Source organism: Lissotriton vulgaris, chromosome 2_2 (genome assembly GCF_964263255.1).
Source record: "Lissotriton vulgaris chromosome 2_2, aLisVul1.2, whole genome shotgun sequence".
NCBI lineage: Eukaryota > Metazoa > Chordata > Amphibia > Caudata > Salamandridae > Lissotriton > Lissotriton vulgaris.
The window spans coordinates 151,914,945-151,926,084 of record NC_141688.1 but is presented as its reverse complement, the minus strand read 5'-3'; positions in this window follow the sequence as shown (position 1 = coordinate 151,926,084).

The window sequence follows — 11,140 nt, the reverse complement described above, 5'->3', positions numbered from 1 at the left end:
GTTAAAGACCTTTTGCTTGTTAATGAGGCTTTGATGGTTTTCACCCCTTTTTAGGACCCCAGCAGCTCCACTTTGTCTTTAGCTTGAAGAATCAGCCCCCTCCACCCCACCAAAATTTTTTCTTAAGCCCCCCCACCGCCCCCCAAATTTGACTCTAGTTGCGCCTCTGGGCGGACCTTAGTGTAATCACCGCAGATACTACTCCGTCTCTGCCGTGATTAAACCCCTCGGACGGCCCTGCGGAGTAAGGGCCATCGGAGGCAGACCTCTACTTCTGCTCATCTAATTTAGATGGACAGAAGCAGAGGTCAGATTTCACTGCACATCACCGCCAGGAAAACCACAGCTGTAAGCGTCAGTGAAAATTAAATGCTCCGTTCACCATGGGAGAGGATTTCCATAGCACAGGAAGCATTTTCATTTTTATTTAAACAGCGAAAACAGATTGGTGCAAGACTCCATAGGCTGACAAAGCTGTGCAGTACAGCAAACTTCCAAAAAACACAGTTGATGGACAGAATGTAGAACAATGTCATACATTCACCCCAGTACAAGGATCTGGGCCTAAATCCATCGTTGTTTTGCACTGACGTGAGTCCCAAGCTCTCCACACCACTGGAGTCCAGCTATCCAGGCTGATGAAGGCTGATAGCCAGAAACCGGTCCTTGGATGCTTGATTCCGGTCTGGGAAAGACATGGCTTGGTAGTTCGGACTGGACTGTTCCCATGAGGCACAGGGTCAGAGCTGATTTGCATATAGCCAGTGTCTAACCCAGGGTGGTGTGGAGTGCAAAAACGATGGATTTAGGCCCAGATCCTTGTACTGGGGTGAATGTATGACATTGATCTACATTCTGTCCATCAACTGTGTTTTTTGCAATTTTCACCCCGAGTGTGCTGGGTATACTCAGACGTGAGTCCCAGGCTCTCCACACCACTGGAGTCAAGCTATCCAGGCTGATGAAGGCTGATAGCCAGAAACCGGTCCTTGGATGCTTGATTCCGGTCTGGGAAAGACATGGCTTGGTAGTTCGGACTGGACTGTTCCCATGAGGCACAGGGTCAGAGCTGATTTGCATATAGCCAGTGTCTAACCCAGGGTGGTGTGGAGTGCAAAAAAACGATGGATTTAGGCCCAGATCCTTGTACTTGGGTGAATGTATGACATTGTTCTACATTCTGTCCATCAACTGTGTTTTTTGCAATTTTCACCCCGAGTGTGCTGGGTATACTCAGACGTGAGTCCCAGGCTCTCCACACCACTGGAGTCAAGCTATCCAGGCTGATAGCCAGAAACCGGTCCTTGGATGATTGATTCCGGTCTGGGAAAGACATGGCTTGGTAGTTCGGACTGGACTGTTCCCATGAGGCACAGGGTCAGAGCTGATTTGCATATAGCCAGTGTCTAACCCAGGGTGGTGTGGAGTGCAAAAAAACGATGGATTTAGGCCCAGATCCTTGTACTGGGATGAATTTATGACATGGTTCTACATTCTGTCCATCAACTGTGTTTTTTGCAATTTTCACCCCGAGTGTGCTGGGTATACTCAGACGTGAGTCCCAGGCTCTCCACACCACTGGAGTCAAGCTATCCAGGCTGATGAAGGCTGATAGCCAGAAACCGGTCCTTGGATGCTTGATTCCGGTCTGGGAAAGACATGGTTTGGTAGTTCGGGCTGGACTGTTCCCATGAGGCACAGGGTCAGAGCTGATTTGCATATAGCCAGTGTCTAACCCAGGGTGGTGTGGAGTGCAAAAAAACGATGGATTTAGGCCCAGATCCTTGTAATGGGGTGAATGTATGACATTGTTCTACTTCTGTCCATCAACTGTGTTTTTTGCAATGTACAGCAAACTTCCAACATCATTGACAGGTACGGCTGGGATGACGATTGCTTTACAAATGACCGTCAGCTTGGTGGTCATTTCTAAATTTGCTTCGTAGAGTAAACTCGGCCTGGCAGAAATGGAGTCCTCCACGAGGTCAACAGAGATTACTCTGTCCACCAAAGTATAAATCGGGCTCTGAGTCACAACTTGGAAAAGGAAAACATTCAATCAGACATAGCCATTAGTCATGGTAAAGCTAAAGAAATCGTCGCATGAAAAAGACATACTTAACTTCTCAAGAAGACTTCAAGTTACATTTGTTTTGCAATTCAGATGATAGAATCATAAAACATGGACAAATATTTTGTAAATAAAAATTACCTGCACAGATCTAAATTTCTAAAAAATGTAATACAATCTACTTTGAGTGAAGGGTTTTTCAAAGAGAATTTTCGGAGTATTAAGTACTGAGTTGAAACTGTGAATCAAATTCTAAAAGAGTATTCTGATAGCAGGAGAGACCTTATTAAATTTAGTACGAGGAATGGGCAAATTAGCTGTTCCGGAATATGGTTTCATTTTATTGCTGCACTCAATACAAATCCATTAAGGAGAAGTGAATGAATGTACATGTTAAAACCCTAAAAATATCTACGAGGTAAAGAATTATGTTATATATGAAATTCAGGTAAACCTAAACCACCATTCATTTTATTTACTATCAGCTTTCTATTGTTTATTCTGCAATAAAAAGGATTGTTTAATTGAGGCGACAACGTGTCACACTATTAACCACATTAAACAGTTCATAAGAAGTAATAATATAATCAGTGAATAAAGCACATTTTCTGTTGAATACCATTGGAACCACCAAGTATATTCCCAATAACTTCATCGTATAGTTTCTTACCTGTTGGTGTAATTTCGCAGCTTGAAGACTTTCTGGATTCACTATGCTGTGCATTTTTCCGCCATCTGGTGGTTGGGTGGTTGGGTCCGGAATTGTAGTCTTTTTTTCAATTTTTTTTTTCGTGGCCCAGGTGGACGTCGACATACCACAATTTGGTGTCCTTCGTGGCGTTGACGCGCTTTCTCCGGAAGCTCCAAACTTTAGTCACCATCTTCGGCTTCTGTTTTCTTGTCTTGTGTTACCTTTGTATCTCCTTTAATCTTTTAAAGTCTTTCTCCAGTTTTAATCTCCTTCCTTCTGTCTCATCTTTCTGGTGGAGGAGGGTGGGTTCGCTAGTGCATCCAGAAAGTCTTCAAGCTGCAGAACTACACGGACAGGTAAGAAACTCTACGTTTTGCAGTGTGAATCTTTTTGGATTCACTATGCTGTGCATAGACTTTGTAGCGGTTTGTCCTTATTGTGGTGGCTGGGTGAAAGAAGAGCTCTGGTTACTGAATATGTGTTGTAAGACCTTCTGTCCCACTTGCGCTTCCTTGATCATTTGGATAGCTACGCAGAAGTGTTTAGTGAACTTGTGCACTGAAAACCATGTTGCAGCTTGGCAAATGTCTTGAATTGGTGTGTTAGCTAGAAACTCAATTGTTGCTCCTTTCTTCCTTGTGGAGTGAGCATGAGCTGCTCCTGCTTGTTTGTGGCAGAGTTGTATGGTTTGTGAAATCCACCGTGCAATGGTATTTTTGGTAACTGGTCGTTCCAAAAAACTGATGGCAAAGGAAACAAAGAACTGCTTTGTCTTTCTGCACTCCTTTGTCCTTTCTATATAGTGCATTACAGCCCTCCTGGCGTCCAGTGTGTGTAGCGACCCTTTCTGTGCTTATGGCTGGTTTTTGGAGAAAACTAGGTATTTGGATTGCTTGATTGAAGTGGATCTGTGACACCACCTTTGGCATGAAGTGTGGGTCTGTTCTCATTACAATCCTATCATTGTGTATTTGCAGGTAGGGCTCTTGATGTGTTAGCGCTTGCAACTCACTTACTCTCCGTAGTGACATGACAGCCACTAAAAAGGCTGTCTTTAGCGTGAGCATGTGCAGTGTAGCCTTGTGCATAGGCTCAAATGGTGCCTTCCTCAATTGAATTAGCACCACGTTGAGGTTCCATGCTGGTGCTGGCATTCGGTTTGGAGGTGCGATTCTCTGAGCTCCTTCTAGAAATCTTTTTACAACTTGGGAGGTGAAGAAACTTTTCCCCGTTTCTCCTCTCGTGTAAGCCACTATCGCCACTAAATGCACCCTTAGGGATGTGTAATTTGTAGTAGATGCTTTAAGTATCTTCGTATTGTTGATTCCTTTGTGATTCTCTAGCAGTTTCTCCCTAATGCACCATTTGGAGAATCTTTTCCACTTTGCTATGTAGCACTTTCTTGTGGTAGGTCTTCTTGTTTCCCTGAGAACTGCCATTATGCTTTGTGGCAGTTTGAGGGGTGCAAATTCTAGGTCTTCAGAATCTATGCAGCTAGGCTGAGGCTCTCTGGCTCTTGGTGTAGCACCCTTCCATTCTGCATTGTTAACCGGTCCCTTCTTCTTGGGAATCTGTGCGCTGGTGCTTGCGCCATTTCTACTATTTGTGAGAACCAAGACTGTCTGGCCCACTGAGGTGCTATTAGTATTAGCGACATGTTGCTGATCCTGCATTTGCTGAGTACCCTGTGTATCAGTGGTATCGGGGGAAAACATATGCAAATGTCTTTGACCAGCTTATCCATGGTGCATTCCCTAGTGACCAATGGTCTGGTTGTGAAGTGTTGGCATTTTGGTGTGTTGCAAATAGGTCTATTTGCGGTGTCCCCCACTTCCGGAATACTCTTTGTATTTCTTGTTGGTTGATCTCCCATTCGTGGGATGCTGACGTCTGTCTGCTGAGTCTGTCTGTTTCCACATTGTCCTTCCCTGGGAGATGTATTGCTAGGAGGTCTACTTTTAGTGGAATGGCCCATGTCCATATTTCCTGTGCTAGCCCTGATAGTGCTACTGATTCTGTTCCACCTGGTTTGTTGATGTAGAACATGGTGGTTGTGTTGTCCATTTGGATCAACACCCTGTTTCCGTACAGCACCATCTGAAATGCTTTTAAGGCTAGGAACAAAGTTTTTAGCTCTAGATAGTTGATGTGTCTGATCGCATCCTGCTGCGACCATAATCCGCTCACCTTGACTTTGTTCATATGCGTGCCCGACCCCATCTGGGAGGCGTCTGTTGTGATGGTCACTGTTGGGAGTTGGTTGTGTGAATGGGTGCCCCTGTGATGTTTTCCTTGTTTCACCACTCTATTTTCTGATGCACTGCGTGTGTCACAACCACTACATCTTCCCAACTCCCTGTTGCCTGTGACCATTGTTGCTGTATCCATTCCTGGAATGGTCTCATGTGGAGTTGAATATTTGGGACCAGGTGTATGCATCATTCCCATTAGTTTGCTCACCGCCTCACTGTCAGAACTTGCCCCTTGCGGTAGAGACGTGTTTCCTTCAGTATTTCCGAAATCCTCTTTGTGCTGGGGAACACCTTACCTTGTATGGTGTTGATCTTTGCCCCCAAGAATATCTTCACCTATTCCGGTTCTATTGACAACTTTCCCAATGGATTGAAAACCCCAGTTGAATTAGTGTTTGTATCACCTGTTTGATGTGTTGTTTGCACTAGTTGAAGAAGCTTGTTTTTATGAGCCAGTCGTCGAGGTAGGGGTATACATGTATTCTCTGCCTCCTTAGGTGCGCTGCTACTGCTGCTAGACATTTTGTAAACACCCTTGGCACTGATTTGAGCCCGAATGCGAGCACTGTGAACTGGTATTGAGTGTTGCTAATCACAAATCTTAGTAGGTGTTTGTGTCCTCTGTTGATGGGGACGCGCCCTTTAAATCTATAGTTGCCATGTAATCCTCTTCCTGTACCTGGGGTATTACTTCTTGCAGAGATGTTATTTTGAATCTTTGTGTCCTTATGAACTTGTTTAAGAACCTTAGTGCCAAGATAGGCCTTAGAGTTTCTTCTACCTTTGGTATGAGGAAGTAGTTGGAATAAACACCCTTGTTTCTTTCCCAATACGGTACTATTTGAATAAATGAAATAGGTCTTGCTGGGCGCTACTCAGCCCAAGGGCATCAAGGTGCCTTCTTGTTGAGCAGTTCTTGTGCCTCTAGTAGCAAGAGTGACAGTTATTTTGCAGAGTGTGACTTGTTGCTTGGCTTCTTGTTTGGAGGTTGTTTTATTAGTTCTATACAGTATCTGTATTTTATGATGTTTAGTATCCATTTGTCCGTTGTGACCTGCTTCCATTCTTGGAGGAAGTCCCTTATTCTGCCTCCTACTGGTTCGGGGAACTGTTTTGTCTTGTAAAATCTGTTCTTGGACTTTTTTTCTCTTTGGATGCCCACCTTGAGGTGTTATTTGGGTGGGTGTCTGCCTTTTGGCGAAGTCACTTGGAGGTGGGTTGTTGCCCTCCTCTCCGTGTCTGTCCTAGTCCATTCCAGCAACCTCAAAAGGACTGCCCGCGGCTGGTACTGCCAGTTCTGCTGCTGCTGTCCCTGCCCGTTTCCCTGATATCCTTGCTGGAAGGTGTGGTGCGAGGTACTTGGTTGGTTGCCTCCCCTAACATTTGGCCTTCTTGAGGGCGTACCCCTTCTCATTCCTCTGAACTGCAGTGCTCTCATGTACCTTGCAGTTTCATTGTCTTTCCTGAGTTGAGTTCACTTCTCGTCAACTGGTGTCCCAAAAAGTTGCACTCCGTTGGACGGCGTGATCAGGATGTTATTCTGTACCTCAGGCTTGAAGCCCAAAATCCTAAGCCATGCGTGCCTTCTCTCTGTCACCCGGATCATCATCTGCCTGCTGGACGTCTCCGCTGCGTCCAAGGCCAACTTTAAACATGTGTTCGCCATGTTTTTCCCCTCCTCTACCAGGTGGGTTGCCCTTTGCTGGTACTGTTCCGGTAGGTGCTTCAGGAGTTGCCCTACTTCTTCCCAGTGCTGGTATGCTTGTCTGTTGATTAGGGCGTTGGTGATGCGCTATTGGATTACCGCACTCCGTTCTACTTTCCTCCCCGTGAGGTCCATTCTCCTACTCTCCTTGTCAGGAGGTGGTCCTGAATTTGTTGGCATATTGGCCCTTATTCTGGCCGTTGCAGTAATTATTGGATCGGCTGGCACAGATCCTTGAATGTATGAAGGATCCTTTGAGGAGTGCTTGTACTTCTTCTCTGTTCTTGGAGTCACAGATTTGCATATATCTGGCTCTCTGACAGCCTCTCTGCCCTGGTCCAGCACACTAGGGAACATTGGCAGGAATGGACTTCTTATTTGTGTGGGTAAGAGAGTCTCCAGTAGAACGCAAGCCTTGGGTTTCTCCTCCTCCAATTTTACCCCATATATCTGTGCAATATTCTTGACCACCATATTGTAGATCCCTATATTGTCTGGTGGTGAAGGCCTCAAGGGTATGTGTCTACTCCTTCTGGTATTTCGGCGTCGAGGTCATGCCACTAAGTCTTGCACCCTGAGGACGTCGAATCCTGGTAGGTTAGATGTTCCTCCTCGCTTTCTCCCTCGAAGTAATACCGGGCATTTTCCTCCAGTTCTTCAACCAGTGCAGGCGTTTTTGGCGGTTCATGGTCTTCAAAGCCCCTTACGACATCGGCCGCCGGCTTCGGCGGGATGGTGTACTATCTTATCTTGTCATCTATGTCCTTCTTCCGCTGCTGGATGATCGCCATTTAGGCCTCAAGCCTCCCTTCCTTTCTTCCTTTCCATCTTGCGAGCCTGTTTGGCATCGAGGGCTTGAGCGTTTCGCTTCGTGGACGTAGACGTTGTTGTCGAAGCAGTTGTCAATCCATCCTTTCTCGGCATCGAGGAGCCCTTTTCGGGGGCTTCCTTCAACGACCTTGATTTTTCACGGGTCCTCGCCATCTGGGAGTCCTTTTTTGAAGGATCCGCTGGGCTCTTTGTCCTTGGGTGCAGTTGCTTTCGTCGAGTGTTTCGACGGCACCGTTCCCTTCAAGGACTTTGTCTCACTCTTTTGAGTGTCGGTAGAGTGTTTGGGGGTCGTCGACTCTCTTACCTCATTCGACATTTTCTTATGGACTTCGACGACCGTGCAGTCCTTTAGTCATTTGGCGATGTTGTCCTCCTCTCCACTGCAGAGGCCCAAGTCTCGGAGCAATGGAGGTGGCCCCCGCCCCTGCATGGTGTGGTGTGGTTCGCCCTTCACTGCCTTGCTCGTACCCTGCGGGTCTTGGGTGTGAACGCCGAGCACGCGTTGCAGTCCTCGCTGTTGCGGTCGAGCGGCAGGCAGAGGTTGCAGACTGGATGCTGATCCTTCTGAGCGCATTTGTGGTGGCAATTGGTGCAAAACTTGAAGGGTTTTTTTTCCATTCCGGCGCTCAGGGAGCCCTCTGTGTGCGCATTCTCGTGTGAACGCCGAGTTCTCTCGAAATTTTCTTTTCAGTAGTCCCGGCTACCTAGTCTGTAGTCGGGTGCGATGATAATCTTCGATTTTGACGATTTTTCCAATTTTCTGTTGATTCCTCTTCCAAAACTCTGGAACTCGTTCCAGATCCAACGGAGGAAAAAAAGAATATGAAAATGGCGACCAACGGTGGGAGCTTACGGAGGCAGCGTGTCGAAGTCACGGAGGACACCAAATGGTGGCATGTCAATGCCCATCTATGTGGGTAAAAACCTAGGACATCAGCAAATATGAGTGACCAATTAACGTAAATCAGTAGGTGTGAAGGAAGGACGAAAAAATAAACTTGTATACAAATATATATTTAATAAGTATTAAATAAAAATCATATAGAGAGGCAAACTATATGATCAAGTAAAAATATAATTCATTAAAAACAAACAGAGGTATCATAATACAATACAGTTCCTAAAAATCATACACATGGTAAAGAACAATACATTCATATAATAAAATGACATAAGAATACAATTGTGAGGCAACTCGACGCGCGTTTCGGCAGAAAACCGCCTTCTTCAGGAGTCTCTGCTGATAATCTAGAGAAGCATATATAAAGAAAAAAATATATGTCACATAAAACTTGGTTTTTTCATCTGACTGACACACTTATTTAACAATTTCTAAAGGAAAATTTACATAACTGAATTATACATAACAAATACATTTATGCATAGCATCTTCGTCAAACCTCACAACATACTAGATCTAAATGTTAGTAATTTGGTCATCTCATGTCGTATGATTGACAGATATTCATAAACTCATTGTGCAGTACTAAACCATCTGGGACTCCTGTTGTTCTATACTTCAGAATAGATGTCTTAAATAATCTTCGATTTTGACGATTTTTCCCATTTTCTGTTGATTCCTCTTCCAAAACTCTGGAACTCGTTCCAGATCCAAGGGAGGAAAAAAAGAATATGAAAATGGCGACCAACGGTGGGAGCTTACGGAGGCAGCGTGTCGAAGTCACGGAGGACACCAAATGGTGGCATGTCAATGCCCACCTGGGCCACGGAAAAAAAAAAAAGAGAAAAAAAGGCTAAAAATACCGACCCCAACCATTAGATGGAGGAATAATTAACAGCATAGTGAAAGATTCACGCTGCAAAACTTATTGCACCCAGAAGCTTTTTATGTCTTGAATCAGCCCTTGTGCTAAATACAGATCTCAGGAACATTTCAAGCACAGCCATGTTCCACATCATTTTATTGAGTGATCTTTGCTTTCAAATCTCCACAGTCAATATAGTATTGATATTGTTTTTCCACAGAAGCTTCCCCAAATTACTGTAACACCTAAATAAATAGCTGCAGTGAAATCCTGGGTAAATCTATATGTTACAAAGCAACTGGGACATCACATTTCCTCCACAGACTGTTTGAAATTAGAAACTGATGAGAACCAGAATTATAAAATGTACTATTTTATATGACCAGTATTAGAACGGACGGATTTAGGCCCAACTTTTTGCCTTCCTACTCCACTTTTTCTGGCCTCCCTGTTGCTGGCCTTAGGACTCTGACCCTAGACTGATGATAATAAAATAAAAATTGTATATCACTTGTCCCTGTTTCTTAGTGTTGTCTTTGAGAGTTACTAATATTGGATTGTCACTGTGCCCCTGAATTCATATAACAGGAAAGATAGCAACCAGAAAACACTGCCTGCGCCGGATTGCTCAGCATGCTCGTGTTAGGGCTACCGTCTAACTGGCTTTTTAAATTAGTTTAGTTTAATCCTTATAACGCGCAAACAGCTACCCACTCGGGGTTTCCTGGTGCTTTTAGCAACAAAAAGAGCTTCTCCCAGCTCAGATGGAATCAAAACAGACAGATCTTCAGTTGTATGTGAAAGGAGAGCAGTGATGCGCAAAACCTCAGATTTTTCCAGCAGAGCGTTCCAAAGCTTAGGACCCAATAATGTGAGAGAGCAACCTCCCATGTGAGTATGCTTGATCTTGGAGACGGTGCACACAGAGAGGTTGCTGGAGCGCAGATCTCTAATAGGCTGCTACAGTTTTATCAGGCCAATGATGTGGTGAGGGACAGTCCCAGTCCTTGCTTTGAAGACATAGCACAAGGCCTTAAGTTGAACATGTTTTTCCACATCCAGCCAATGGAGCTCATGACGAAGAGAAGCAGCCAAGGTGTATTTTGGCAATCGATAGATAGGCCTAGCAGCAGCATTTTCACTACCTACAAGCATCTGAAGGAGGCTTTATCAACCCCCATTTAAAGAATACAATTGTAAAGCTAAGGGGATAACATAAGAGCCTGGATGATGTTTCTTTGAGCAGGTAAGATGGGAATCCAAATGCATTCCCCTAACAATTTCAAGGTTGCGAAACAGGTCCCAAAGACCTTTGCCACCTTCATGTAGAGCTTAGTGTCTACCAAGACACCGAAGTCCTTAACTTTAGAAGCAGGAGTAGGGATATCACCCAAAGCAGATTGCCAATGTTGTGGGCCCCAGAGACAGTTTTTCACCTTTCAGTTTCAGTGAATTGTTACTCATTTATGAGGCTTCCCAAGCCAGACATGAATGAGTTCAGAGACATGGAGCTGTGGTTCTGAGCGGAAGATAAGGAAAAGAAGATTCAATGTTGGTGCATGGAATTTACTCAAAAAATTCAAAATGGCCTATTCGATAAAAAAAAAAACGAATCTGAGGCCCATAATAGGCCCATGTCATTCATTCTACGATTATGCCACCTAGGAAAGATTCCATGGTGGAAGGTAAATTTAGAGGGTACAGAGTAGGTGACAGTGTCACATAATGCTACCAGATCCCGCAACACTGAACTTTAAACAATTTCAGTTTGTTATTTAATTAGGAAAAAAAGAAGAAAAAAAATCAATCTTCGTTTTCACAACA